Genomic DNA, 6135 nt, shown 5'->3' with positions numbered 1-6135 from the left:
GCTTAGGTGCGACATATCTGGGTCTTCGGCCCCTGACGATTATGAAATTTAACTCATGGCAAATATATATATATATCTGTCATTCTTTGCTAGTGGTTACAAAATGTTGAATTTGACCGAAAATTTCAAACTTTCTCTGGGAAGCTGTAATTTTGCGATGTGATAGCTACACCATCACAGTTTATCATTTCATAAAAAGGGAAACAGCAGCTGCCCTTTTTAGGGCACACAGGACAGTTGAACAGCTATACCCACCAAATCCAAGACGCGTTACCCTGGGTAATATATTTTGCACAAACTAATGAAAGTCTAATGGAATGTTTTCAGTTTTAGTTTAAATCATAAGGGGGTGTTGTCTCAATGCTTCAAAACTGGTTTTGAAGAATTTAATCCACATTTCATAATTAATAAAAATGGTGAATATGTGGGTCACGGTAACGTTATTGACGCGGGTACAAAAACTTTTTATAATCATGTAAATAATAACAATATTTTTGCTATTATCCATACACACTTCATTCATGAGGGGCACACCACTTTCACATGCTTTTAAAATGGAATTGACAAACACAGAGGAATAATGCACATATTTTATTTACTGTAACTCTGTCATATGGGACACACACTGAACAAAGTTGATCTAAAGAATGTTCCAGATTGTAGTTTTTTATCAGAACTATTATTTTTTTATTATTATTTTAACACAATAAAGTTCAGTTAAATACAAAATTTAACAAAATGAAGTTCAGTGTAACACAAAGTTCATAATTATAACATTCTTCCTGACATATGTAGACCAATGGTGATATCTGGTCTGTGCTCACTAAGGCATCCACTCTTGGGATTCTGAAAAAAATTCACACAAAGAATCTGTTAACTCTGATAACGAACAATGGATAACCTAAGATCACAAATAGTTTATTGCTTATTCAAACAAAGTACAGTGCATTATGAGTGGCAAACACGCATTACTGAGACACATTTTCTTCACCCATTTTCGGTGCTTCATTGCGTAACGTAAGTGTTGCTAGTAATCCATTATTGCTGTTTTTACAGACGGTTAAATTTTAAACGCACGGAATACAGTGTAGCAGCTTAATTTAAGACAAAACTAAAAAAAGTAATTCAATTTCGATGATTGAGTTTTCGAGAACAAGAGAACATGAATACGGTATCACCGCGTCACCATGTTCAATATGACCTTTAGTCCCCCATGTGAAACAGATGCAAAACGAAAGTTCAGACGAAGTCACCCTACTTATAGAATGGTAAAAATCAATCGGTACACAAATATGTTGAAACAATTGAAGAAAAATGAAACGAAACTCATTATTTCTCACCTTCATACAAAGAAGATCCCAATAAACAATCCTGTGACGGTTAAATCGAGGGAATTACACCTGTGCCCTGCATCCTATCTCGACAGCGTCATTGCGTTATGCGTTATCAGAATGGGCCACCCGCCAGTTTGAGCTGGTTTTTTTAGTGTGCAAAAGAAGCCATTCGTGTGTAAGACGTCATCAGTTAGTGAGTATGGAAGAAGATCGCTATCGATGTATAATTTTCACGCGGCATTTTAAAGTCGTCTGATAAAAATCGATCTCTGAAGTTTCAGCGTTGCGAACGTTATATTGGGACGCGGTGAAGAAAAATCGACCTTGCTGAGCAATAAATGTGAAATTCTTAAGAAAACTGATATTATCTTGGATTTCGTGACACAAACTAACCGACATACTACTTTGGACGATTGAACAGTTTTAATACGGAAAGATAGGATTAGATGAAATTTTCATCGGGGTGGGACACCGCATGTATCGTAAGTTAAGCTAATTTTGTGATCATTTTTCAGTGACTTCAAATAAATTTTTATTTAAATAACAATTTGCACATTCTGTTTATTATATCTTCTTGCAGTAGATGTATTTCCTGCTTCAATAATCCATTCAAACCCTAAACAAACTGTTCTTAAATAGAGGTAGGGTCAAAATTCCACAAAAAAGGACGCCATTTTGAGGGTTATTTCGATATATTTTCTGCTTTTTCTATTTTTTTGCTTTTATAACAACATCCTCCTTGCTCATGCAGCTTCTTTGATTTGTTATTGAAACATACACAACGATGTCATGAGAATTTGGTTGGCTATCTAAATTTAAATAACATTCTTGTTATGGCCCCCCTGCAGTGCACCACTAGCAAAGAATGACTGAAGATAAATTATAATACTGAGTGAATTTTACCTGGTGAATTTTTTTTTTTTACAATGATCAATAGCTAGCTTTTTTCTTTCTCTTCTTCTTCTTTACTTTTATTTATAATTATTTATTTCATTTTTTTTTTTTTTGGGGGGGGGGTGTGGTGCAAAGGTTTTTTCCACCCAGTACTTTTATTCCATCTAGTACTTTTATTAAATTTCGAGATTTTTTACACCCAGTACTTTTATTCCATCAGTACTTTTATTAAATTTTGAGATTTTTTCCACCCAGTACTTTTATTCCATCAGTTCTTTTATTCGATACTTCAGAGTAAATGAAAAGGGTAAATGGATCGTCCGTAAACCCCCTTTACACTGGGGCGGCGTCCTTTGTGCGACCAAGAAACTGGCATCACTGTGGTCGTAGAAAGGAGGTACAAGCATTGCTTTGGTTGAAAAAAATGAATATTTGGTGATTGGCCAGTTGTCAGAAAGTTAAGTATTATAATTTTGTACTCTCAAATGGATCCGTACTACAGGACGCAGAAAGGACGCCGTCCAGTGTAAAGGGCCCCTTAGCTAACTATGAATTAATCTACCCCTGACAGTTTGAAGAAGGCTATGACATTATGAAACATTTATTATTACATAATGGCTCTGCGAACTACAGTCACTTCTTTTCACCTGTAGATCTGACCTGTTTGTTATACACCTGGCTGCTAGAATAAATACTAAATCTAACAACTGAAGTGAAATTATATTTTGAATGGGCCCCTGTCGGTCCATGTCGCTAACATAGAGCACACATATTCATAAACACCGCATTTGCAAGAACCGCTTTGTGAAATAAAAAAAGAAAAAAAAAAAGACGCCCCGACAATTACGCGTCCTGATATATAGGCCTACAGTTCGGATATGCACACGGCAAAAACGATTAAGGGACCGTTCCCAGATCCTATCGTACTAACTACGGATCGATCTCTCCCAGAAGGAATGCTATATAAATTGCAATCAACGTAATCAGTGTGATCTGGCCAATTTTACAAAGTTGCTGTTTTTCCCTTTTCTCAGCATAATATTATATGCGATGCAACATTTTAAAGAGAACCGATAGGTCTATTTTCATGAAACTCACAGAACTGATGAATATTAGTTAAACGCAGGTCAAGTTTGAAAATCTTCATAATGGGCTGCTTTTTTTTTCAGAAAATTTGCTGTTGTTTTTGCTTTTTTCAGCATACATGCAACACTGTAAACACAGTTCAAGGAGAAGCAATAGGTCTATTGTCATGAAACTCACAGAACTGATGATTATTAGTAAAAGGGTTGTCAAGATCAAAAATCGGCATATCCGGGCCATTTTTTGTCAAAAGTTATGCTGTTTTTTTTCTGCCATTTTCAGCATATAAGTAACACTGTAAGCACATTTCAGGGAGAACCGATAGGCCTGTTGTCATTAAACTCACAGGAGTGATCAATGTTACCAATATACAAATCAAGTTTGAAAATAGGATTGATTGGTTGAGTTTTGTGGAAGTTGTGCCTTGTTTTGATATATATAAGTGGTTTTCCTCAGATTTGATTGTCAGGCATGTTGACAGTTTGGTTATTGAACTAACTAGATATGTAAATATGTTAGTGTTTGTCTGAAATTTTCTGCATCTTAACAACATTGCTAGTTGATTATATAAATATGACGGTAAACATGTTATCATGTACTGTGTAATACAGTGTCTCAAAATGGAGGCAATTGGGTGATTATTTTCAAAAGTTTTGCATTTTTTCTCCTCTTTTCATTGTACATGCAACACTGTTAACACATTTCAAGGAGAACCAATAGCCCCCTTTTCATAAAACTCACAGAACTGATGATTATAAGTAAAAGAATGGTCAAGATTGAAAATCAGCATGACCAGGCCCTTTTCTTTCAAATGTTATGCTGTTTTTTTTTTTTTTTAGCATATAAGTAACACTGTAAGCACATTTCAGGGAGAACTAATAAGCCTGTTTTCATGAAACTCAGAGAACTGATGATTATTAGTAAATTAAAAAGAATTATCAAGATTGAAAATCAGCATGACCAGGCCCTTTTCTTTCAAATGTTATGCTGGTTTTTTTTCAGCATATATGTAACACTGTAAGCACATTTCAAGGAGAACCAATAAGCCTGTTTTCATGAAACTCACAGAACTGATGATTATTAGTAAAAGAATGGTCAAGATTGAAAATCCGCATGACCAGGCCCTTTTCTTTCAAATTTTATGCTGTTTTTTTTTTGTTTTTTTTTTTTTTTTGTTTTTTTTTTTTTTTGTTTTGTTTTGTTTTCAGCATATATGTAACACTGTAAGCACATTTCAGGGAGAACCAATGACTTAAAGCCTGTTTTCATGAAACTCACAGAACTGATGATTATTAGTAAAAGCATATTAGTAACACTGTAAGCACATTTCAGGGAGAACCGATAGGCCTGTTGTCATTAAACTCACAAGAGTGATCAATGTTATCTATATACAAATCAAATTTAAAAATAAGATTGATTGGTTGAGGTTTGAGGGACTTCAGCTTTTATTTGTATATAAGTGGTTTTCCTCAGATTTGATTGTCAGGCATGTAAACAGTCCACTATTGAATTAACTAGATATGTAAATATGTTAGTGTTTCTCTGAAATTGTCTGCATCTTTACAACATTGCTAGTTGATTATATAAATATGACGGTAAACATGTTATCATGTACTGTGTAATACAGTGTCTCAAAATGGAGGAAATGGGGTGATTATTTTCAAAAGTTTTGCATTTTTTTCTCCTTTTTTCAGTGTACATGCAACACTGTTAACATATTTCAAGGAGAACCAATAAGCCTGTTTTCATGAAACTCACAGAACTGATGATTATTAGTAAAAGAATGGTCAAGATTGAAAATCAGCAAGACCAGGCCCTTTTCTTTCAAATTTTATGCTGTTTTTTTTTTTTTTTTTTCAACATATATGTAACACTGTAAGCACATTTCAGGGAGAACTAATAACTTAAAGCCTGTTTTCATGAAACTCACAGAACTGATGATTATTAGTAAAAGCATATTAGTAACACTGTAAGCACATTTCAGGGAGAACCGATAGGCCTGTTGTCATTAAACTCACAAGAGTGATCAATGTTATCTATATACAAATCAAATTTAAAAATAAGATTGATTGGTTGAGTTTTCAGGGACTTCAGCTTTTATTTGTATATAAGTGGTTTTCCTCAGATTTGATTGTCAGGCATGTAACAAGTCTCATTATTGAATTTACTAGATATGTAAAATGGGTTGTTTGACAATTTCTGCGTCTTGACAATATTGCTAGTTGATTATATAAAAATGGTGGTAAACCTGTTATCTTGTATTGTGTAAAAAAAGTGCCAAAATGGAAATGAACTCGTATCATTGTAGTTTGTCAGATTCAATCATTCACAATGTTCGGAATGGAGGAAATTGGACATTTAAACTTGTTATATTGATATTTTTGCCATCTCAACAATTTTCTTAGTTGATCATGTGAAATGGCAGTAAACTGTATTATTTTATGTAAAAAAGTTAAAAATGGAAAGAATCCATTTCAGTACAGTGCTGTCTTGTATACATTTAGCATTTTCAAAGTATGACTTTGGAGTTCCATGAACCTGAAAACCTTTGCTAGTCACATTTTCTGAATATTCATGATACTAATATTTTATTATAAAAAATTGATGATCATTATGCTGTTAAGCATTATATAATATTGCATCAAATTGGAAGAAAGCACAATTTTGGGTGCTGCTGGCATGATGTCCTCAATTGTAAAATTGTGTACTGTGCAAGTCTGTATCCAATGGACGACACTTTGTGTTATCAAAATATAAAATTCATGATAATAAAAGAGTGCTAAATAGAAAATAAGCATTATGAAAATAAAATGTTTGAAAACGA

General features: G+C 33.7%; 1 long non-coding RNA gene across 1 annotated transcript; it reads right to left on the bottom strand.

Annotated features, from left to right (window-relative positions):
- Positions 1–578: 578 nt before the first annotated feature.
- LOC147761986 (uncharacterized) lies at positions 579–2214 on the bottom strand. The gene is made up of 2 exons (XR_015334462.1): positions 1341–2214; positions 579–846 (listed from the first exon to the last, which is right to left on the bottom strand). It is a non-coding gene; the product is annotated as an uncharacterized LOC147761986 (long non-coding RNA).
- Between the last annotated feature and the right edge of the window lie 3921 nt (positions 2215–6135).

Source organism: Lingula anatina, chromosome 5 (genome assembly GCF_051362555.1).
Source record: "Lingula anatina isolate TDL-2025a chromosome 5, LinAna3.0, whole genome shotgun sequence".
NCBI lineage: Eukaryota > Metazoa > Brachiopoda > Lingulata > Lingulida > Lingulidae > Lingula > Lingula anatina.
Note: the sequence above shows the minus strand (reverse complement) of the source record. Positions and strands in the feature narration are given on the sequence as shown.